Source organism: Taudactylus pleione, unplaced genomic scaffold (genome assembly GCF_031769625.1).
Source record: "Taudactylus pleione unplaced genomic scaffold, aTauple2 ptg000266l, whole genome shotgun sequence".
Lineage (NCBI taxonomy): Eukaryota > Metazoa > Chordata > Amphibia > Anura > Myobatrachidae > Taudactylus > Taudactylus pleione.
In genome coordinates this window covers 2,880,230-2,905,404 of record NW_028284668.1, presented here as the reverse complement: position 1 = coordinate 2,905,404, position 25,175 = coordinate 2,880,230, and the positions used below count along the sequence as shown (strand labels likewise).

Here is a 25,175-nt window from a genome sequence, read left to right as displayed (position 1 = left end):
CCGGTAGGCCTTCATGAAGATAAGCTTCAGAAATAGCCATACGGATCCAGGCTGCCAAAGTTTGCTTTGAAGCAGGCCAACCCTTTTTACGGAAGCCATAGAGGACAAACAAAGCTTCCAACTTCCTAAACGAAGAAGTGCGGTCAACATAAGTCCTTAAGGCCCGCACAACATCCAAAGAGGCCTCACCCACGGAAAGACCCGGTGAGTTAAAGGCCGGAACAACTATTTCCTCGTTAACATGAAACTGGGAAACAACTTTGGGAAGAAACTCGGGCCGAGTGCGGAGCACTGCCCTGTTGCCATGAAAAACCAAGAAAGGGGGTCTACAAGAAAGAGCCCCTAACTCAGAAACACATCTGGCCGAAGCAATAGCCAGAAGGAAAACAGTCTTAGCTGTTAGCCATTTAATATCCACTGAGCCCAGTGGTTCAAACGGCGGTCCTTGGAGAGCCCTCAGGACCACAGCCAAATCCCAAGGCGCCACAGGTGGAACAAAGGGCGGCTGAATACGGAGAACACCTTGCATAAAGGTGCGCACATCCGGGATTGTAGCAATCCTACGGTGAAACCAGACAGATAGGGCCGAAACCAGTACCTTCAAAGAAGCAAGGCGAAGCCCATGATCTAGTCCCGCTTGCAGGAAGGCGAGAATCCGAGACAGACGAAACTCCCGCGGTGCATAACCTCTCGGTCGACACCACTGGAAGAACGTATGCCACACGCGATGGTATATCCTCGCGGAAGACGGTTTCCAAGCTCGTAACATGGTACGCACCACAGAGCTGGAAAACCCCCTGGACCTCAGCATGGCCGTCTCAACAGCCAAGCCGTCAAAGACAGCCGAATCAGGTCCGGGTGAAGACAAGGACCCTGAGACAGAAGGTCCGGTCGTAGCGGCAACCGCAGAGGACTGTCCACGGACAGACCCTGAAGGTCTGAGAACCAGTGCCGTCTGGGCCACGCGGGAGCTATCAACAGGAGCGTCCCTCCTTCCTGTTTGAATTTCCGGATTACCCGTGGAAGAAGGGAGACCGGAGGGAACAGGTATGCGAACCGGAACGTCCACCGGACGGACAGAGCATCCACCAGAGACGCCCCTTCGTCTCTTGTGCGAGACCCGTACACCGGCAACTTGTTGTTGTGCCGGGACGCCATGAGGTCGATTTCTGGAAGACCCCACCTGTCCACCAGTAGTTGAAAAACGTCCGGGTGCAGGGACCATTCCCCTGGATGAACGTCCTGGCGACTTAGAAAGTCCGCCTCCCAATTTAGCACTCCCGGGATGAAGACCGCTGATATGGCCGGAAGACTGCGCTCCGCCCAAAACAGGATCCGAGAGACCTCTACGAGAGCCGCCTGACTGCGAGTTCCTCCTTGCCTGTTTATGTAGGCCACGGTGGTAGCGTTGTCCGACTGGACCTGCACCGGGTGACCCTGGAGAAACCGCTGTGCCTGCTGGAGAGCATTGAAGACCGCACGGAGTTCCAAGATATTTATTGGAAGCTCCGCTTCTGTCGGCGTCCACCTGCCCTGGAACAAGTGTGGACCCGAAACTGCTCCCCAGCCGCGAAGACTGGCGTCCGTTGTCAACAGGACCCAATTTGGAACCCAGAACGGACGTTCCTTGTTGAGGTGGGTCGTCTTTAACCACCACGCAAGGGACAGGCGAACCTCCGGGGTGAGCACAATCGTCTGGGACTTCAGAGACTGAGGCAGCCCGTTCCACTTGGACAGGATCAGGTGCTGCAGAGGTCTGGAGTGAAACTGGGCGTATTCCACCATGTCGAACACCGACACCATGGAGCCCAGTAACCTCATCGCCGAGTGTAAGGACACCCGGCGGCTGTGCAGACAACTGCGCACCCTTGACTGTAAAGCAGAGATCTTGTCCTCCGTCACGAAGATCCTTTGCTGTCCCGAGTCCAATAAGGCTCCAAGATGCAGAATCCTCCGAGACGGGATTAGAGTGGACTTCTGCCAGTTGATTAGCCAGCCGTGCCATTGCAGCAGTGCAATGGTCAGGTCCAAGTGGTGTAACAAGAGCTCTGGAGATCCTGCCACCAATAACAGGTCGTCCAAGTACGGCAACATGCGGACTCCTTGCAGCCGCAGAGAAGCCGCCATGACCGCCATCACCTTGGTAAAAACACGTGGTGCTGTCGCCAGGCCAAAAGGTAACGCCCGTAACTGGAAGTGGTCGCTGCGGATTGCAAACCGAAGGAACTCTTGATGGCGCAAAAGAATAGGGACATGCAGGTAAGCGTCCTGTATGTCCAATGACACCATGTAGTCCCCAGGTTCCAGCGCCAGAATGATGGACCGTAGGGTCTCCATCCGAAACTTCGGGACCTGCAAAGACTTGTTGAGTGCTTTGAGGTTGAGAATCGGACGATATGACCCATTGGGTTTCTGTACCAAAAATAGATTTGAATAGAAACCCTGGCCCCTCTGGGAGAATGGAACAGGCACTATAACTCCAGCCTGGAGCATAGTGTGCAATACCTTCCGCAGCTCCGTAGCCTTGTTCCGGTCTGATGGTAGACCCGTGGTGAAGAATCGAGCCGGGGGTCTGTGCCGGAAAGGAGAGGGCGTACCCGTGGGAGACCACCTCCAGAACCCAAGTGTCTGTCGTAGTGAACGACCAACACCGGGAGAACTGCAGCAGGCGGCCTCCCACCCTGGGATCCCCCAAAAGGAGGCCCGGACCGTCAGGCCGCAGGCTTGTCATCTGGCTTGGGGGCCGGACGTCTGGTACTCCATGCCTGTTTCCGGGGCTTGACCGATTTCTTAGGGCCAGCCTGTCGAGGAAACGACTGTGGTTTGGGCCTGCCCTGGGCCCTAGATGACCGAAAGGACGATGGTCCAGAACCAGAAGGAGCAGCGGCCGACGGGAGACAAGCAGATTTGGCAGCCGCCAGCGTGGCCACAATCTTATCCAGATCCGGACCGAAGAGAACTTCTTCGGTAAACGGCAACGCTTCCAGACCTTTCTTGGAATCTGCGTCCGCCTTCCAGGATCGCAGCCACAAGGTGCGACGAGCAGCTACCGCTGCTGAAGAAATTCTAGACACCAGAGTACTAATGTCTAGAGCCGCCTCGTTGATGTAGGTGGCCGAATCACGGAGATTGCCAATCAACTCCGCCTGTTCGGCCGGACAGTCGGATTCAAAAGAAGCCTCTAATGAATCCGCCCAGCGCTCCATCGCTCTGGCAACCCAGCAAATGGCCATAGCCGGCCGTGCTACCCCCCCTGCAAGGGAATAAGCGGACTTCAGGCAGATTTCTACCTTGCGGTCCGTAGCATCCTTAAGGGAGGACATGGATGGCATCGGCAATGTGGCACTACGGACAAGACGGGTCAGGTGAGAATCCACCTGTGGAGGGGATTCCCACTTAGCAAAATAATTATCCGCGAACGGATAAGCCACCGCCAGGCGTCTCTGCGGCTGGTATCTTTTGCCAGGTTGTTTCCACGCCTCCTCTAAATGGTCCACCAACTGACCCGAAAGAGGAAAGACTGTGGCATCGCCCTTCACATCTTTGAAAAAGGCATACTTAGATTTAGCCGCTGGGGGAACTTCGTCCTCAATCACCAAGGCTGTGCGGACCGCCCGAATAAGTCCAGGAATATATACTTTGGACTTAGCATCAGCGTCCTTAGTATGGAGAGGTTCCTGATCGTAAGGATCCGGAATCTCCCCATCATCACACGTCCCTTCGTCATCCTCATAAGGAGCGGACAGAGACGCCACCGGCCTTTTATGAGGCCGCATCACAGACTCCCCTTGCAACACATCCGACAAGTGCTGTACAGAACTCGTCAGGGAGTTACCCCACGCTGGCTCCTGAGAACCCGGGAGCGGGGAAATAGGGAGACTGTGGGGTACCACCAATTGTCGTGGGAACCCCTGCATGTGTGACGACACCACAGACTGCTGGGACAAACCCATCGGAGTAAACGCGGGCTGCGGAGCTAACTGGCCCACTAAAGCTGTTAACGCCTGAGCGAAACAAGCCCAGGGCGGCTCCTGTACCGGTGCTGTAACCGTAATAGGCCGCGCCATGGACAAACACTGCCGGCAAAAGCCCTCTGCGCTACCCTCCGCTAACGGTACTTTGCACGTGGTACACTGTAGCCTGAGGGGAAAATCACTTTCAGACATGATGGCACCACGTATGTGACCTCTCTCACCAATTAAGTATTAAATAGGCGAGAGACCACCCTGCAGCACCGCACCGCAAGGGCTTTAGCAGAAAGAACAGGGACAGTAATAAAGCTGACAGTTTAGAGAAGAAAAGTTACAGGCAGCGCTAGCACAGTCACATACAATGCAGAGAAATAACAATTCCTGCACTAACAGCGCTGATCACTCAACTACACAGACACAGGGCCTGGTAGGACACAGCGCTGCATACACAGACCTGAGCCACAGCGGAGGAGAGGTATGCGGGGGGACCCAGACCACGATGCTTCCTTCCAGACTTCTAGCAGCGTTCACCATGCGTTGCAGAGAAGATGGCCGCCGAGGAGCAGAGAGAAGCTGGCCTGGGGGAGGAGCGCTGACACAGGACCAGTCAGCACAGTGCAGAGAGGGCTGTGTGCAGCGGGGGAGGCGCCGGCTGTGAGACAGGGAAGGCGCGCTCCCCTGGCATGCATTTAACCCCTGGGACACCGCAGCGCTACCGCTCTGCTGCGGTCCGCTGTCCCAGGGGGTAGTGGAAAGCGCAGGTTCAGTACCTGGCTCTACGCTGCAGCCAGTCCCCAGGGAGCCCCCTGCCTGGGGACTCAGGACCATGTGACCAGCGGGGACCCACCGCGGGACCCCGCTGCTTACCTTTGTCCCCCTTGGATCCGGCCATGGTCCGGAACATCTGGGGTCACCGCTAGCTGTGACCCCAGATGCTCACCAGCATCCCCGGATCGGTACTGGCGTTCTGGTACCGGCGGGGGTGTAGGGAAGACAGCATGGACGTCAGGACTGACTGTCCATGCTGTACATCCAGATGTGCAGCCACAGCTGCACTGAAGAAAGCTTCAGAGGCTCTTCTAGCCCCCACTCCGACAGGTGCACCCGACGCCGGCCGGGCACCAAACTAAACTGAGGTGCCTTGGCCCGGGGGCGGGGTATAGGAGGGGGACCTAGTGCATCCTGGGAGGCTGAAAGCTTAACTCTTTGGTGCCCTGCGACTGACGTCACACCTATACCCCAAGGTATCCTGTGGATCCCCTATGGACCCTGAAGTAGAAACTAGCATAGCTTTTAGTGTAGACAATAGATGCTCACACACTAGACCAACTTACATCCAACCATCCAACTAGTTGATTGCTTTCATCTTTTACCAGATTTTCATTCCAACCAAATGACAATCATCAATTTGCTCCCAAACGCTGGAAAATGGCCAAAAACTGTTTGAACAAATTGTTTAGATCACACATTTAACAAATTTGTCTAAACCATTTTCATCTGTTTTCTAGCATTTAGGAGCAAATTGCTGATAATCATTTACTGCCATACTTTAGACCAACTTTCATCCAACTAGTTGGTTGGAATGAAAATCTGGTAGTGTGTAGCCAGCTTAAGGGGCTGCAGACAAACTCACAGAAAATCAACAGCGCAAAGCTAGATATCTCCATGTGCACACAGGAAGAGAAAAGAACACTCAGACTAAAGAAACTGAGTCAGGGAAGACCAGACTATATACCCCAGTAACCTGAGTGTGTTTAAGAGGGAACTTACATATACATACTAAACCCATACACAGAGAGAGGCCAAAACCTACAGCATAAACATAACACTCACCGGAAAACATAGCATAAGCAATACAAGTTGAGTCTCCCATATGCGAAATGCTCGGGACCAGGAGCATTTCAGAAATTGGGTTTTTTCAGTTTTCAGAATACCTGACGCCGGGGTGCTGTGGGAGTCTGGGTGTGAACTCCCATGGGGCTGCTAAATGAGGTCTTATTTCCCCGTATGGATTCCTTTTCTGGTTTTTTGAGGCTCGAGACTGGTGATCCACATTGTAGCATTGCTTCCTCACAGCACATGGGTTCAAGCCAAGACAGGGCTCTGTGTGGAACTTGGAGGTTTTCCATGCATTAAGGATAGCAATTGTAAGGAAACAATTGGGGGTCGCGGGGGTGTCCGGCAGGTGCCGCAGTGGGTCCAGCCTGTGCTGCAGGTGTAACAGGAGGCTGGATGTATGCTGCAGGGGGTCTGGCGGGTGTCAAGAGTATTTCCGGCGGGTGCATTGGGTCCGGTGGGTGCTTCGGGTATCAACGGAGGTCGCAGCGTGGCTGTCCGCTGTGGCACCCAGCATCCACTTGACTGGGATGCCAGGCGCAGTCTCCTGACGTCGGTCAAATGACAGGCGTCTAGATTTAGACGCCTGTCATTTGTCCCTAGTCAGGATCACAATGTCTGGAAGCCGGCAATCCGTCCGCCGGCTTCCTGAACATATACCGTGCTAAACAGATACTGATGTATAAGTACTGTGTTCTATCAAGGGTTTCTGGAGACTCACACACACTTAATCACTTGCCTGGCATGGTCACAATTTTTTCGACCACACCAGGCAGTGCTTTGTCTGATCTAGTAATCTAATATTTCGAAGTTGCAATATTTCGATTAGTCAGATAAACAGTGTGGGCAGCTGCAGGAAGAAAATCTCCCCGCTGCTGCTGCTCTCCCCCAGTGTCTGCTGTGCTGCTGATCGGTTAGCACAACAGGACTCTCACCCAGCGGCTGCAGAGATTAGCAGCTGCTGTGAAAAGGTAAGTTAAGACCTCCTCCCTCAAGAGTACCTTGTGCCTGAAACTGCTGTATAATGCAAAGTTGCGATGGTCACTATGTTTACAATGTTCCGCTGTACCGATGTTTAAAAATGTACAATTTTTTACAATTAAATATTTTTTCTGTATTTAGTTCTGTTAGACATATATTGTCATCAGTTAAGTGGTTATGGTTGAAGTGGGCTGTCTTAGTCTTCTAGACTAAGGGCCGTATTCAATTTGAGGCGTTAAGTCCGGATTTGCAGTAATTTACCGCCGATGACGTCATTATCGCCTGTTTTAGTTTTCCTCCGTATTCAATTTGAAAGACTTTCCGCCTAGGCGGAAAGTTAACGGATTGTAATAGGCGGAAAAGTATCGCCTATGAATAGCAGGCGTTAAAAAGTGCAGAATTGGGGTTTTGGGGTGCAACACTGCGGGATCCCCCGTGCAGCCTTCAGATAGTCCCCCCCAAAAGGTAAACTGTCAAAAAAATTAAACTTTTGGACACCCCCAAAAAAAAAAAAATAACTTTACGTTTGGGGGTGAAAAACTAAATAAATTGGGTGACAAAGTTAAAAACTAGCAAACTTTACTTTGGGGGGGGGGGGGTCCCCAAGTATGCCCCAAGTATTTTTTTCATTGCAGTTGCTTGCGGCAGGTGGGTTTTTCACGTTTTTTTTTTCAACTCACTTTAGCAAACTTTAAAATATGCTGACCCCCATTTTCAAGTACCCCTAACCTGATGGGCATAGTTATTTTTCCCAACTTGGGGTGCTAATGCTTGGACCTGGAGCCCCGGTGATTGGGTCTCCGGGATGTGGCATTACACCCCGGTCGGTTGGGTCTGGTGCTGGTCTTAAATATAGGGGGTACCCCACGTCTTTTTTGCCCCCTATATTTAAAACCAGCACTATTTCCTGCAGCCTGATATTGGTTTCTAAAATACGGTGGAACCCTACACATTTTGTTCTCCGTATTTTTAGAAACCACTGGCTGCCAAGCCTGGGGCTGGTTTGGCTTTTGGAGGGGGGCCCCATGTCTTTTTTTTTAAACTTTCAACCCGTTTTTTTTTACAGGTATAAACACAACGGGAATTTTAGGGCAAAAATCCAGGAAACCCCCTAAAGATGTTTAGACATAGGGGATCACTAAGGGTACCCCCATGTTTATCTCCTAAAGAAAGTTGGGATTTGTAATAGCCGCTGGCAGGTGCATTTTTACTGAATTTTTAAAAAGTGACTTTAGGGACTTAAAAATATGCTAGTACCCATTTTCATGTATCCCAAATTTGATGGAACCACTTAAAAAAAAAAAAACAACCTAACTGCTCTTCTGCATCACTTCTTCAAAGTCGTGAAAAAAACACCTGCCGCGGCTATTTAAAAACCCAGGGTACCTATAGTGAACCGAGGTCTGGACATCTTTAGGGGGAATCCTACAATTTTTTGCCGTAAATTCCCGTTTTTTTCTCGCCGATCCAAGTATCGCCGGGTCCCGTTTTCGCCTACATTGAATACGGGGGTACGCAGGCACATGCACGATACTTTAACACAGACAAAACAGGCGAAGTCGGCATTAAGTCCGGGCAGTGTTAAATTATTGCGGCTCGGCTCTAATTGAATACGGGCCTAAGCTTGCAGATGTGGAATCTAAACAGATGTAATTTGACACAGGACCTCTTAAACTAGAGCAAAACCACGCAAGCACTGGGAGAATAAACAAACTCCACACAGTTAGGGCTGTATTGGGAACTTAGCCCATGACCTCAGGGCTGTTAGGCAGTACTGTTAACCACTACACCATCCGTGTTTGTTCCATATAAATATATACATATCTATCCTATAAGAAGTTATGTATGCATGTGTAGATCTAACCAAGCCAGCCATCACATACCTAGTCACACAACTAGCATGGAGAAAATATAGTTAAGCTCAGCGAGCTCTTGCTGTTAAAGACTGCCAAGCAGGGAGGTAGTCCACAATATGCGACTATACAGCCTTTCCCTATTGAAGAATGGCTGTAACTTACTGAGCTATTTTGACCCAGCTTATGTTAAAAATAAGGAAACTAGAATAATCAATAATTTAAAGGGAGAATTAGAACCTGGGTCCCTTTGCATAGCGCATTGCAGACTTATCACACTGAGCTATTTCAGCTCAGTTTGGTATCCATAATAGTAGGCAGCAGCAAAGCTAATCATCAACTATAAAACATCTCATTAGCTGGGAATAGGTTTCCCTAACTTGGCAGGAGGTGAAAAGCAGTAAACCAAAGGCTCGGCTGCAGTCTTGCAAAAAAGGGAGTCGGGTTGCCTATAGAGTAGTTACAATAGGTGCAGGCTGCTATTGGGCCTGGCCCTCTCCCTGCCCTCAAACTCTGCCATCAGCTTCTCAGCAGTGTACTTCTAAAAACTTTAAACATTTACCATTTCCGGCAAGGAGCATAACTCCATAGCTTACTACTAGTGCCCGCAAAAACTATGGCGGGCGTCCAAGAAAGGGAGCCTTCCAAGAACTAGCGGGTGTCAGCCCCCCAGGGCAGAAGGATGCCGGACAGATCTCAACAGAGAGGAACTCCCGATGCAGTAATTCAGGCAGGGTATGCCGCAGCCACTATGCACCGCCAAGAAAACCACTCCGTGTTAAAGACAACCGGGAATGTCACACTATGAATGGAACAAGGGCTTCGGTGGTGGGTCTCGGTAATATGGTGCATGCAGCACCAGCCCACCAGAGTTTAGAGAGGGAAATTAGGAACCATGCACGCCACAGTTAGATGGCTCCCCACCCAAAACACTGTCTACTGCCCCTTTGCGCCAGCTGAGGCAGCCACGCTTATATCTATCAATCCCCTGCTAATCAAGGGGGATGGGGCATATCTACCAATCCTGCCGCCAGTGTGTGTAGGGGGATGGGGACCAGGTCACTAGCCAGTGGCGGGTCCTCACTCTGATATGGCCATGGACCCGGACACTAGCCACAGGGGGTTGTGGCAGATCCTCAGAGACCCATGTAAAATGCCACAGTAAGCTGTGGCAAGCGCCATTCTGATTGTAGCCAGGGACCCGGACACTAGCTATAGAGAGCTGTGGCGGCTCCTCAAGAGTCCGGCAGCCTCCCACGTTGCAGGCAGACTATGGTCAGTCTACCTGTAGTATCAAAGAAAATTGGATTTTTGTACTTGCGTTGAATCCTTTTCTCTGAATCCATCTGGGGGACATTGGACCATGGGGTTGCTTGAGGGATCGAAGGAGCTGGCAATTAGACTAGTATAACTTTAAATGGAGTAGCTCCTCCCCTCTGCAAACAGTGGCCTTCAGTACACCTTCCAAAGTAGCCCTAAACCAAGGGTGGATCACCTAGTGTAACTTCCAGATCAACCACAACCCACTCACTAACAAAGAACTTAGTGTAAGGGTGGGAATGCAGAAGTCACCTAGATAGATTCAGAAAAGGATTTAATGCAAGTATTAAAATCCAATTTTTTTTTTTCATCGATCTGAGGGAACACTGGACCATGGGGACGTTCAAAAGCCGGCCCTAGGGGAGGATACGCTTAGCCAAAAACCTGAACGTAAGACTTTCCGACCGAAACTAGCATTCTTTGAAGCAAACTCCGCCACCAGGCTGACGCTGACTTCAACGTGGATACCCGATCTGCAGAGGCCAAACTCCAAGACAACTACTACAAGCAGAGTCTCCCAAATAACAGAGTACCGACCCCTACAACAGAGTTGAGCCAACTAGAAAACATGAGCAAAGAGTGAAAGTGACAGAAGAAGCTTCAAAATAAATAGTAATCAGAGAGAAAACAATATGGAGAAGCCAGAATTCCAGTGGATTCAGCCCACCCCCATAGCCGCAATGGCAAGTTCAAACCCGCCGGACCAAGACCCAGCTACAGCCTTAAGAACGAGAAATTAAATGGAACGGACTGTAAGTCGACCACTGCGAAGACCAAACCAAGGAGGCAGGAAACTACACCTACAAGTGCATCGTGAGAAGACTATATCCAGGAGTCCCCAAAACAAGAAATTGGGCCCAGGAGGTTTTGGACCCACTGTTTGTACCTCAAAAGCTGAGGATACAGCCACTAATGATTTTCATAGCTGCCTCAAGCAAGCCCATGGTCCCCCAGATCAGATGAGAGAGAAGAAAAAGAAAATTATATCCATCTATCAACACACACACTGGAGACAGCCCTCTTTGCACCGGCTTCCTTTTGGGCACAAATCTAAACACAGGTCGGGCGGGGTATAGAGTTGTGGTGGAGCCGACTACACTTCTAAATAAATTTTAAGTGCCAGGTTCCACTTTCTCACCCGTCTATATCCCTGTGTATTCACTCCAGTGCCCCCTAGTGGATGAAGGAGAAAAACAAGTATTGACAGCCCAGTGCAGGCTGAGGAGGGTGGCGCGATCAGGGTGATAGCTCCCCCACACAGGGAGAGGAGACTGCTGCTGTGTCATCAGACCTGGACAGCACCCCTACTCATCGGGTATTTCTTTTCAGCTCAGCAGGCTCCAAAAAATAAATAAATAAAATGGCCGATAACTGTTTTTAGGCAGGAACCGGCTTTAACACATCTGTGAACTTATCACGCATCCTATGTGTATTCGCCCGAAAACAGAAATTTTTTCAGGCGAAGACGGAATCTAATTTAAACATCCAAAGGCAATTCAAGCGATAAAATCCCATTTTATTCACGAAGAGAAAGCCTGAGGTACATAGAACAACCCTTACAAGGGGGTGTCACATACATACATACACACAATAACCACCACTTAAAAAGTGTGGGATGGAGTGGGTGTTCTCTTGGCAGTGAAGAGGTAAGCAAGTATTCATAAGTCAGGGCCAGTGTGTCCCTTGCAAATATTGGAGTCTATTTACGAAGCCTTGGTTGGAGATAAAGTATTAACCATCGAACTCCTAAATGTCATCTTTCAAACACAGCCTGTTGACAATTGAGTGCCCTGGTTAAAAAAAAAAAAAAAAAAAAAAATTGATCTACAATTTACTCTAATGGCTGCATTCCTTGAATTCCTTAGTACTTCATTAAATGAAGCAGAAACACACCGATTACTTTTTTTTTTTATCTTTCAGACCCTAAAGACATCTTGCAATACCCTGAGCAAATATCAAATGAATGGGAATGGGGGAAAGAGGAAAGAGAAGTCTTATTGGTGCTATCAGGTAATACAGACTCTAAAATTTTACTTTTAATAAATCACTAAGAAAAAAAAAAAATATATATATATATATATATATAGTTTTTGGTCTAATACAGGTGCATATGAGAAGAAAACAAAATACATTTAAAAGTGAACAAGAAAATAAAGATGTTTTAAAAACTGTTATTTATGCTATTTACTGCTATTTAGGACGAGAAGGTTGCCACACACGGCTAAAGTGTATACAGCAACTATGATCTGTACATGCATGATAACTGGAATATCTAAATGATGCTAGACATTATTAAGCCAATTAAGACTATCGTCAACGTTTCGCGCTCCCGCGGGTCATTACCAATATTCCTAGTCGCATGTACTTGCAGTACAATCTGGGGATATACTTAGCGATGCCATGCTACCAAATGCAGCATGGCCCTCCAAAACCCCCTTCCCAGTCGTTAGTTGTTGCCAGCATCGGCAAGTGCGTATGCACGCAACCTCGCCGGGTCCCACCACTGACTATGTTGCTGGGTGTACACAATTTATAAAAATTTATAAAAGCTAACAGTTGATCAAAGAAGAAAAAAATAAAAAATAAAAATATATATATATATATATATATATATATATATATATATATATATATATATATATATATATATACATACACACACACATATATATACATACATACATATACACACAAAAAAAAAAAAAGGGGGGGAGCAAATAGAATGGTAAACACTAATTTTAGATATTAAGTGGGTTCATTACTGGATGACTTGAGATAAAATATGAGATATGGTAAGAACTTGCCTTTGTTATCTCTATTTCTACGAAGTCCATAGGGTTCCACAGGATACCTTGGGTATAGGTGATGACATCGGGCACCATAGAGTTAAAGTTTTCAGCCTCCCAGGATGCACTAGGGTCCCCCTCCTACACCCCGCCCTCGAGCCAAGGCATCTCAGTTACGTACCAAGCCATAGGAGGAGAAGGAAGAGAGAAAAAAAGATCTGGACACACACACAAGAATCACATTCTCACCAGAGGGAGACGGAAAAACCGGTGACCAGAGTAAAGCCCATCTGCAGCACAGGTGCGACAGGGCAGGAGTCCTGTGGAACCCCATGGACTTCGTAGAAATAGAGATAAAGTAAGTTCTTACCATCTCATTTTATACATCAGGGTCCATAGGGTATCCACAGGATACCTTGGGGATGTCCCAAAGCAGTATCCTTCAAGGGTGGGGACGCTCCTGTGCTGAAAGGAGAATCCGCCGCCCGAAGGAAGCATCCTGAGAGGCAACGGTGTCAAACGCATAATATCTCACAAAGGTATGGATAGAGGACCACGTGGCAGCCTTGCAGATCTGGACTGCAGAGGCACCACGTCAAGTTGCCCACGAAGGACCCACAGACCTAGTTGAATGAGCCCTCACAGAGGAAGGAACCGGAAGGCCTTCATGAAGATAAGCTTCTGAAATGGCCATACGAATCCAGCCTGCCAAAGTCTGCTTTGAAGCAGGCCAACCCTTTTTACGGAAGCCATAAAGGACAAACAAGGCATCCGACTTCCTAAACGAAGAAGTGCGGTCAACATAAATCCTTAAGGCCCGCACAACGTCCAAAGTTGCCTCAACCACGGAAAGGTCGGGCGAGTTAAAAGCCGGCACAACGATTTCCTCATTGATGTGGAAACTCAAAACAACTTTGGGAAGGAAACCAGGACGAGTGCGCAGCACCGCCCTGTTCCTATAAAAAAATCAGAAAAAGGGGGTCTACAAGAGAGAGCCCCTAAGTCAGAAACACGTCTGGCCGAAGCAATGGCCAGAAGGAAAATTGTTTTAGCTGTCAGCCATTTAAGGTACACTGAGCCCAGTGGTTCAAACGGCGGTCCCTGGAGAGCCCTCAGGAGCACAGCTAAATCCCAAAGCGCCACAGGTGGAACAAAAGGTGGCTGAATTCGTAGAACACCTTGCATAAAGGTGCGCACATCAGGGATCGCAGAAATCCTACGATGGAATCAGACGGACAGGGCAGACACCTGTACCTTCAGAGAAGCAAGACGAAGCCCATGGTCTAGTCCCGCCTGTAGGAAAGCTAACAAATCTAGACAGACTGAACTCCCGAGGTGCATAACCTCTCGGCCGACACCACTGGAAGAACGTATGCCACACACGATGGTATATTATTGCAGAAAAAGGTTTCCGAGCTCTTAGCATAGTTCGTACTACAGAGCTGGAAAACCCCCTGGACCTTAACATGGCCGCCTCAACAGCCACGCCGTCAAAGACAGCAGAGTCAGGTCCGGGTGAAGACAAAGGACCCTGTGACAGAAGGTCCGGTCGTAGCGTCAACCGCAGAGAACTGTCCACGGACAGACCCTGAAGGCCTGAGAACCAGTGCCGCCTGGGCCACGCGGGAGCCATCAACAGGAGCATCCCTCCTTCCTGTTTGAATTTCCAGATTACACGTGGAAGTAGGGAAAACTGAGGAAAGAGATAAGCAAACCGGAACGTCCACTGAACGGACAGAGCATCCACCAGAGACGCCTTGTCGTCTCTTGTGCGAGACCCGTACAACGGCAACTTGTTGTGCCGTGACGCCCTGAGGTCGATCTCTGGAAGACCCCACCTGTCCACCAGAAGTTGAAAGACGTCCTGGTGCAGAGACTACTCCCCCGGATGAACGTCCTGGCGACTGAGAAAGTCCGCCTCCCAGTTGAGAACTCCCGGGAAGAAGACTGCTGATATGGCCGGGAGATTGCGCTCCGCCCAGACCAGGATGCGGGACACCTCTACGAGTGCCGCCCGACTTCGGGTTCCTCCTTGCTGGTTTATGTAGGCCATGGTGTTGGCGTTGTCCGACTGGACCTGCACGGGATGACCTTGGAGAACCCGCTGTGCCTGCTGGAGAGCATTGAAAACGGCGCAGAGTTTTCAATGCTCGGAAGCTCCTTTTCCACCTGAGTCCATCTACCCTGGAACAAGTGTGGACCCGTGACAGCTCCCCAGCCCCGAAGGCTGGCGTCCGTTGTCAACAGGTCCCAATTCGCCACCCAGAATGGACGACCCTTGTTGAGATGGGTCGTCTGCAACCACCAGGCTAGGGACAGGCGAACCTCCGGAGTGAGTACCATCGTCTGGGACCGTAGACTTTGAGGCAGTCCATTCCAATTGGACAGGATCAAGTGCTGCAGAGGTCTGGAGTGAAACTGGGCATATTCCACCATGTCGAATACTGACACCATGGAGCCCAGTAACCTAATCGCCGAACGCAGAGACACTCGGCGACTCTGCAGACAACTGCGCACCCTCGACTGTAAGGCAGAGATCTTTTCCCCCGTCACAAAGATCCTTTGCTGTCCGGAGTCCAATAAGGCTCCGAGGTGCAGAATCCTCTGAGACGGGATCAGGGTGGACTTCTGCCAGTTTATTAACCAGCCGTGCCGTTGCAGTACTGCCATGGTCAGGTCCAAGTGGCGTAGAAGGAGCTCTGGAGATCCTGCTACCAACAGAAGGTCATCCAGGTACGGCAACATGCGGGCTCCCTGCAGCCGCAGGGAAGCCGCCATGACCGCCATAACCTTGGTGAATACACGTGGTGCTGTCGCCAGCCCAAAAGGTAACGCCCGGAACTGGAAGTGATCGTTGCGGATTGCAAACCTGAGGAACTGTTGATGGCATAAAAGAATAGGGACATGCAGGTAAGTGTCCTGTATGTCCAACGACACCATGTAATCCCCAGGTTCCAGCGCCAGAATGATGGACCGTAGGTCTCCATCCGAAACCTCGGCACCCGCAAGGACTTGTTGAGTGCCTTGAGGTTGAGGATCGGACGGTACGACTCATTGGGTTTCTGCACCAAAAAAAGATTGGAATAGAAACCCTGGCCCCTCTGGGAGAATGGAACAGGCACTATAATTCCAGCCTGGAGCATAGTGTGCAAAGCTTCTGCAGTTCCATGGCTTTGTTCCGGTCTGATGGAAGACCCGTGGTGAAGAATCAGGACGGGGGCCTGTGCCGAAAGGAGGGCGTACCCGTGAGAAACCACCTCGTGAACCCAAGTGTCTGTCGTGGTAACCGACCAACACCAGGCGAACTGCAGCAGGAGGCCTCCCACTTTTGGGATCCCCCAAAGGAAGGCCCGGACCATCAGGCCACAGGCTTGTCATCTGGCTTAGGGGCCGGACGTCTGGTACTCCAGGCCTGTTTCCGGGGCTTGGACGATTTTTTGGGGCAAGCCTGTCCGGGAAAAGACTGTCTTAGGCCTACCCTGGGCCCTGTAAAGCAGAAAGGACGACGTACCCGAACTGGAAGGAACCGCAGCAGACGGGAGACATGCCGTTTTGGCTGCAGCCAGCGTGGCTACAATTTTGTCCAGATCCGGACCAAATAGGACTTCTCCATTAAAAGGCAAAGCTTCCAAGCCCTTCTTGGAATCAGCGTCCGCCTTCCAAGATCGCAACCATAAGGTGCGACGAGCCACTACAGCTGCCGAAGAAATCCGAGAAGCCAGGGTACTGATATCCAAGGCCGCTTCATTGATACCAGTGGCCGAATCCCGGAGATTGCCTATAAACTCGGTCTGTTCAGCCGAACAGTCGGAATCGAAAAACGCCTCCAAACTATCAGCCCAGCGCTCCATAGCTCTGGCTACCCAACAAATTGCCATAGCCGGCCTGGCAAGCTGGAGAGGAAAGTCACTCTCAGACATGATGGCAAGTATGTGACCCCTCTCACTGATACTTGTTAGTATAGTGGGAGAAGCACCCTGCAATCACTGCACCACAAGGGCTTTAGCAGAAGAAGAACAGGGACAGTGAAAAGGCTGACAGTAGAAAGTGAAAGTACAGGCAGCAGATGCTAGCAGAAGTCACATACAATGCAAAGAAATCAATTCCTGCACTATCAGCACTGATTCTCAACTACGCAGACAGAGCCTGGTAGGACACAGCGCTGCATACACAGACCTGAACCAACGGAGGAGAGGTATGCCGCGGGACCTAGACCGCGATGCCACCGATCTTCAGCGTCCAGCAGCACTCACCATGCTTCCAGCAAAAAGATGGCCACCGAGGAGCAGAGAGGAGGCCAGGCCTGGGGGAGGAGCGCTGCCACAGGGCCAGTCAACAGAGCAGAGGGCTGTGTGCAGCGGGGGAGGCGCCGGCTGTGTTACAGGAAAGGCGCGCCTCCCCTGGCATGCAATTAACCCCTGGGACGCCGCAGCGCTACTGCTCAGCCGGGGTCCGCTGTCCCAGGGGGGTAGTGGAAGCGCAGGTTAGTTACCTGGCTCCACGCTGCAGCCAGTCCCCAGGGAGCCCCCTGCCTAGGGAATCTGGACCATGTTTCAGCAGGGACCCACCGCGGGACCCCGCTGCTTACCTGCTGCCCCCTTGAATCCGGCCATGGTCCCAAACATCTGGAGTCACCGCTAGCTGTGACCCCAGATGCTTACCAGCATCCCCGGATCAGTACCGGCGTTCTGGTACCGGCGGGGGTGTATGGAAGACAGCATGGACGTCAGCCACAGCTGCTTGTTAAGAAAACTTCAGGGGCTAATCTTAGCCCCCCTCTAAACAGGTGCATCCGACTCCGGCCGGGCACCAAACGAAACTGGGATGCCTTGGCTCGGGGGTGGGGTATAGGAGGGGGACACTAGTGCATCCTGGGAGGCTGAAAACTAGCTATGGTGCCCGATGTCTGACATCATCACTTATACCCAAGGTATCCTGTGGAACCCTATGGACCCTGATGTAGAAACAGGTGGTAGTGTTCCTGCTACGCTGTTTCAGTGGGGCGCCACACTCTGCCTGATTTGAAGTAGCTGAAATGCACCCTGCCCTTGGGGGTTGCTTGAGGGCAGCCCAGCATCTCCCTGAAAGCCAGGCATGTGGCGAGTCTCCAGGATACCCGCTTTTCTAGTGACCACACCCCTTTTTCAGGCACACGCACAGCAGTGCCCAACTTTAGTAACCGCCCTCCACAACTTCGGTAATCTCCTGTTCGGCTACCAACATAAGAGCATTGGCATAAGTTGGGGCCACATTGAACCCCATCGCACACCAAGAAGCCTGCAAGTAAAACTTGCCGTTGTAAAGAAACTAATGTGTAAGAGTCATCTCTAGAAGTTTCAACACCAAACTCACAACTGGTCCCCGGTCCCTTGTACAGGTCATTACCAACTACCTAAGATCTCACTGCTGCTAAACCATACATATTTGGAATAATGGTGTATACATTTGAGATGTCAATGCTACACAGAAGGCAACCAGCTAGTACACTCAATCTCATTCAAACTTTTAGGTTAATTTTTAATGCTTTTATGTTGGTAGGCGAACAGATTTTCTTTAACAATGATGCGATATCTAGCCACATACTGCCGTTATATAGATGACCTTTTTATGATCTGGTTTGAGTAACAGTTTAATCGATTTTATGAAGGATCGCAATACATCGGCTAGTCTGATTAAATTTACCCATCATCTGGATGCAAATAGTAAATTTTTGGGATGTTGAGGGGACCTTACAGAATGGTCTACTGACCACCTCTATATTCCACAAACCCACCGACCGCAATACGCTTTTGCATGTGACTAGTTGCCATCCCAAACCATGCAAGTACGGATTGCTTTTTTCTTAGTTTGCACGTGCCAAGCTTATTTGCAGCGGTGTTTGTAGCTAAAAGATACTATGGTACAGAATTTATTGGCTCAGGAATATAACTATGGGGCACTAATGGAGGCTTATGCAGAGTACACACTTGGCGATATTAATGAGCGATTGAACGATTACCATGTCGTAATCGTTCATTAATCGTGCACTATAATGTCTGAAACGACCAGTGATGCGTGCTCCCACTGGGCGTTTCCGACAATTATCATTGCCTGAACATGCAGGTCAATCTGCTGATAACAGATTGGCCATGTTCAGGGATGAGGGAGGGTGCCTACACTGAACGACATATCGTTCAGTGTAGGCACTACAGGGTATTAGGAACAACTGTACAATTACGATGTCGCAATAGTACGGTCTTTCCTAAACGCCAAATGTGTATGTGCTTCAGTTGAGCGATGGCTATCCCTGGGGATCAGTTATTGTAGTGAAAATTTTATAAATGAGACCAAAGGGTTTATACCTTGGGTTAATCATCATCTTGCTCAGTGCCAATATTAGTAGTGTAAGTCTAAGAGTCTTTGGCCCATAGTACAGTCCGATTCCTCTTTAAATTTATTGAGATATGCGTATTATGCCCTGTTTTACAAGGGGGTGTAATATTAATGATTTGGTTACGCGTACAGATATTACTGATCTTCATATGGGACAGAATACAACTTATAGTTTTTGGTCTCTTAAACCTGGTTGTTACAGATGCTTGAATTGTTTGAAATGCACGTATATATGAACGGAATCGTTATGTAATTCCAACAGATGGGATCCAGGCAGTCAGAATCCCGACGCCTGGATCCCGCCAGGGATAACATACCAACACTTGGTGGTTGGTATGCTAACCCTCCCGAACATCACCTCCCCCTAGTACCTAAACCTACCCTCCCCGTACCCTAACCCTCCCCCTAGTGCCTAACACCTAAACCTCCACCCCGCTACTCACCTTCGGCATCCCGGCGGTCGGGATGCTGGCACCAGTATTCTGATGCCAGTATTGTAAGCGTCGGCATCCCCTCCGTCGGGATGCAGAACGCATACCACATGAACACGGGCACTAAATTCAGGCAATCCCAGAGTGGGAAAAGATTGATTGGGAACGCCTACCGTCTGGGTCCGGCCCCACTGACATCACTAGTGATGTAGCAGTAATTTACTTACTGCTTATCATATCACTAGTGATGTCAGTAGGAGTGATTTTCACTCTGATAGAGCCAAAATCATTCCAGGGCTTGCGGCAGCGAGACCCTACCGCGAGGTCTCGTCGCAAGCCCGATGGTCGCATAAGCTGTGGGTGGTAACCCACAGCTATGCGAGCGTCCAAGAGGCCGCTCCAAGTTTAGGTAGGAGGGTCCCGATTCAGAGCGAGCGCTCTGAATCAGACCCTGAGTTATGTAGTTAAGACAGAGTGGACTATAAGGGAGAGAATGGCTATACATCACTCAGCCATTAAGGCTGGGCTAGAAAATAACCACAGTGATCAGCCTGTAGCCAGGCACTTCCTGAATGCAGGTCATGGCCTCTCCACACTCCGATTTATCCTCATTGATCACATACCTGATTCCATTCGCCGTGGCAATAGAGCTGGTAAACTGCTGCGGAGTGAATCTTAACGTATACACAGACTATGGACTCTGGGCCTGATTCAGACCCACTCACGAGCACATAGCGTTCACAAGCAGGTCGATGTTTGGCCTTGCGCCGCATCCGGCGGCTGTCTATGTTCATTGACAGCTCGCCCAGTTTTGTAGGCAGGTAGGGGGAGGTGGCTGCGCAAACGCAGGCGTTCCTTTAGGAACGCCTGGCGTTTGTGGGTGGCCCTACTGACATCACTAGTGATGTCAGTAGTGGACTTCCTGCTCTATTAGAGCAGGAAGTCCACTCGGGCTTGCAGGAGCCGAGACAGTACCACGGGGTTTTGGCGCAAGCCCGATGGGCGCGCTAATCGCGACCATCGCCAGGCCAGTCACACAAGCTGTGGGTGGTCACTCACAGCTTTGCGAGTGGCCTGGAGGCGGAAAAAAATAAAATAAAATCCGCCCTGATTCAGAGCGAGCGCTTGGAAGCAGCAAGCGCCTCTGAATCAGGCCCTCTGTCCCCAAAGAGTGAGTGAAAACATGGGTCTTCATTGCTTTATTTGAATGACCCTGTTGATAAGAAGACAGTTGAGGTCTGATTATACAGAGTTGGATATTTCAATATATATGTATGTGTCAATTTACTTACTGCTTATCATATTTATTATGTAGGTTATTTTTAAAAGTACTATGGTGCCTCGCAATACCATGTTAAAATGTTATATGCAAATTTGTAGGTGCGACATGGATGAATATGTCAAGAATGTACTAGTTCTATGTATTGTATGCTGATCTTACAGCTTCGGTGTACATAATGGTTGCTATGGCTGCAGGCGTCCAGGAATGACGACGATGCACGTGGAGACGCAGGAGGATATTTAAGGTTAGTGTTACTTTTATCCTGATGAGGAGATAATAAAACGTCTAAATACTTTATCAACTTATACGAGTGCCGCCTGCCGTTCTCTAGGGAAAAAAAATATATATATTATATATATTACACACACAGCTAAATTACCATAATCTGCTGATTGGTTGACCAGAGTATCACTGTCAACCACCACCCCCAGCAGCACACATGCAGCCAGCCTAGCACTACAGCCAGTAACTCCCTGTGAGCAGCACCAGTGGCAGTGAGCTGGGGGCAGGACTCTTCTATGTGCTGCTGCTGATTGGCTGTCCAGAGTGTCTGTCACTGTTAGCCACAGCCCCCAGCAGCATGCACAAATGCTGCAGTCTGTGTAAACAACACACACAGTAACTGCAGTTGCCAGTCACTACAGAAAGTTCAAGATAAAAAAAAAAAAAAAAGATTGGAACCCATCTGGGAAACATCAGGGGAGAAATCTAGCAATGGTGAGAAAACATTGGATCCTCACCATTGCAGGGTTAAACACTGGAACCATCTGACCGATGTTACCTACTCTCTGGGTTCAATTTCCACTTTAGCCTGAGGCCATGGGGTCAGAAACACCGCTAGTTGCTTCGTTAACACTACCGCTCGCCAACTAAGCTGCATACATACACAACGATTTTGTTACCAACGATTATCTGTCAGATTGTTTAAAATGTAATGAACGATTTTTTTGAACTACAAACGATTCTTTCATATTCCCGTAATGAAAATCATTGAGTTGGTCAGTCTGACTGAACTACAAACGTGAACGCGTACGAACGATAATCATTCGTTTTAACTTAGAAAGTGAACGATTTTCTCAACGATTGAACGATAAACGATATAATTAATGATAATCATTAGGTGCCCACACACACACAGCGATCTGCACACAATCAGCCGATGTGTACGATTTCCCTTGAAACTCTCCCCGGCAGCTCTCTCTGCACACGATCTCCACACAATTTGGTGTCCAATCTTCAAACGATCTCCCCTGCAGTCAGACTTTCACAGTGCATCAGGTCCTAGATTGTCAGATCTGCCCTACTGCACGGCAGATCTGACGATGCTATGTGCGACCAGCGGGGAAAAGCATTGTGATCGTGAGTGTGGACTCACGATTTACTCTCAATTTGGACATATTTTACATGATCTGTTGTTTCAATGTGTCGGAATCGGCCAGATTGTGTAAAACATCGCTATGTGCGGACACCTTTAGTGTTAAATACAAGATGAAAAAAGTAAAATAGCGCAACGAGAGCCAGCACTATGTTGCACCCAAATTTTAATCTAGTTCAGAAATGGGGCTCTTAGGACAGATTTTTACATGGACTATCCCCACTAGGTAGTTTCATAAAAAAAAAAACATTGAAGATTCTCAGCTGTCTATAGACCCCATAATCACTGCAGCACTATACTGCGCATTCAGAATATTTCAGGGTGACTATTCGATTTTGTTACCAGGCTCGATAGTAAAGTGATCTAACCAAACCTAAAACTTCTGACGGGATACTGATACAAGCATTTGTGCTCGGTACTGGGTGTGGCAACAAAGTAAACCTCTGCTCCAAAAGAAAGCTACGACGTGCAAATAGGAAAACGTGGGCTACATTTGTCCATAGCAAGTATAGTTATACTACAGGACATGCAATTTGTGGGCTGCCTAAGCAAAACTTAAAAGTTCTGCAGGAACATAAGCAAAGTGTGTTTTTGCCTGTGCCTCCGGCTGTAATGTTATAGACGTCTCCCGCGTCCGCCTGTCTGGGGGGAGAAGGGGGAGGGAAGAGATAGTTATAGCATGACGGGAAGGCAGCCCTCCTCTGTACAGGGGGAACATGCCACAGATGTGTCGTATGTACCAAGCACAAACCACCTGATCTGCCTTTCTTGAGAAATCGCTCTCCTGAAAGTAAAAGATAATAGAACAGGAAGCGCCCCCTCCCCCCATCCCACGCCCTGGCTTCATACTACTCAGCATATACCGCCACCGATCTCTGCAGGGCCCTGCACGGGCGATTGCAACTTCCTCTGCTTTGTTTCGCCCATATCATCCCGTCTAGAACAACGCAGGACGGTGATGAGTTGACCTGTTCTCACTGCGCCCAGGGAACTCCTCACAAGCTGAAACATGTGCACAACATACAGGACACACATGTAGCAAGATCAAACAGAGCACACATACCTAACCACATACAGAGCACAGAAAGTAAAGGCGTCACACAACACGCAGTCCGGTTCTACGGATCAGACAGAAATCACAGGCGACCTTAAGATAAAGCTCAAGGGCGGGTATGATGATGATGATGATAGGGAAGTAGAACCTGGGTGGCGCCTGGAAATAACACACCGTCAGCCAGGTGTCACTTACCGAGCACATCGCCGGAGGGCTCACTGCAAGCCCTAAACAGTCGCGTTTATTATTAACGACTCAGCAGGTGATCAGGTCACATCCACATTTTTTTAAATTAAAAAAAAATCAAAAATACGCTCCCGCATGATACTGTGGGAATAACAGGCTTCTCCTACCCTGTAACCGGTCGTATACCCATTCGGCAGCTGTCACACAGCAGCACACGCAGACAAGCGCCTCTAGGAGTGGTCACCGCTGGCAGCATACCTACAGCGCATAGGAGAGGTAGTACAGACAGGGGCTGCCGTAACATATCTATCTCGTGTGACTAGACCTGCACAACTTAACCAGGACTGGAACCCGCGGGTGCCGCAAAGTGCTAGCGGCAACTCTAACCTGACTCACGCAGGCGTGTAAAGCGGGCGGATTGATACCTGAAGACAAGGCGTCCGGCCACAGTCACACCGAAGGCGGCGGCGACAGCAGTACTGGGGAAGACTCTGCGTACAGCAATCCGGCCACGTTACGAATTCTGCGGATGCCAAAGAGCAACTAACTCTAACCGGCGGCGAAGATTTGAACCAGGGAGGTGACTGCGTGACCGAGCCCACAGCCGTAGGCGTGGCCGTGGGAGAAGGCGGATAATGCTGCTGCCCGTCACCTGATTGTCCAATTAGCGCCTCAGAAATGATCCTTGAGTGACTGGAAAGTTTGCGGGCCCGGGTGTAGTCTGGCCAATCAAATCTCAGAATGACTGACGGAGAACTAATGACTGACGTACACTCACTGTTATACACTGTTAAATTGAGCACCGGTGGGTCAAAGGTGTAACTGTGCTTGAAAGAGGAACTAGCGGAAATAATACTTGTCTGCGTCTGAGGAAAACTTATTAACGTTGTTGTGGTTTTCTTCATAGGAGTTTGCATACAGTGTTTGTGTGTTCTCATGCATTTCGTTTGCAGTAGCAGCTGTAATGCAGGGTACACACCTGGCTGACTTGTCCGCCAACCCACAGATCCACCGACCAAGCGGCTTAATGGAAAACAGTCCAACGTAAGAAGAGACAGATTAAGGGGTCTGATATGTCAACCTTTTTTTTTCTTAAATAAAATTATGTAGATAATGCAGTTTCTGCATAATGTTATGTAAAGCCATGGCCAAAAGTTTTGAGAATGACACAAGTATTGGTTTTCACAAAGTTTGCTGCTGTTTGTCAGATGTTACTATGGTATATTGAAGTAAAATTACAAGCATTTCATAAGTGTCAAAGGCTTTTATTGACAATTACAATAAGTTTATGCAAAGAGTCAATATTTGCAGTGTTGACCCTTCTTTTTCAAGACCTCTGCAATTCGCCCTGCATACTGTCAACTTCTGGGCCACATACTGACTGATGGCCGCCCTTTCTTGCCTAATCAATGCTTGGAGTTTGTCAGAATTTGTGGGTTTGTATTTGTTCACCCACCTCTTGAGGATTGACCACAAGTTCTCAATGGGATTAAGGTCTGGGGCACTATGCGGCTAGTAACATTGACAATTTGCACTTGCACCTCATACAGTTAGGCTAATGTATTCTATCGTAATTTGCCAAACATCACAATGCCACATCGCAGATAATAGAATACACTTTGTGTAGTATTTTTGAAGAATGCATAAAATATGCGTAGAAAGCATTAGGCCCGTTCAGGGGCTGGCTGGCAACTTTTAGCCTGGGGGGCAAACACAAGCGCACATTGT

General features: G+C 49.3%; 1 protein-coding gene across 1 annotated transcript in view; it reads right to left on the bottom strand.

Annotated features, from left to right (window-relative positions):
• Positions 1-24,052, bottom strand: part of MYH9 (myosin heavy chain 9) — a 386,037-nt gene extending 361,985 nt beyond the window's left edge. Inside the window, exon 1 of the mRNA XM_088481216.1 lies at positions 23,873-24,052. The gene's annotated coding sequence lies outside the window, so the exon portion shown is untranslated. The remainder of the gene's footprint in view (positions 1-23,872) is intronic.
• Between the last annotated feature and the right edge of the window lie 1,123 nt (positions 24,053-25,175).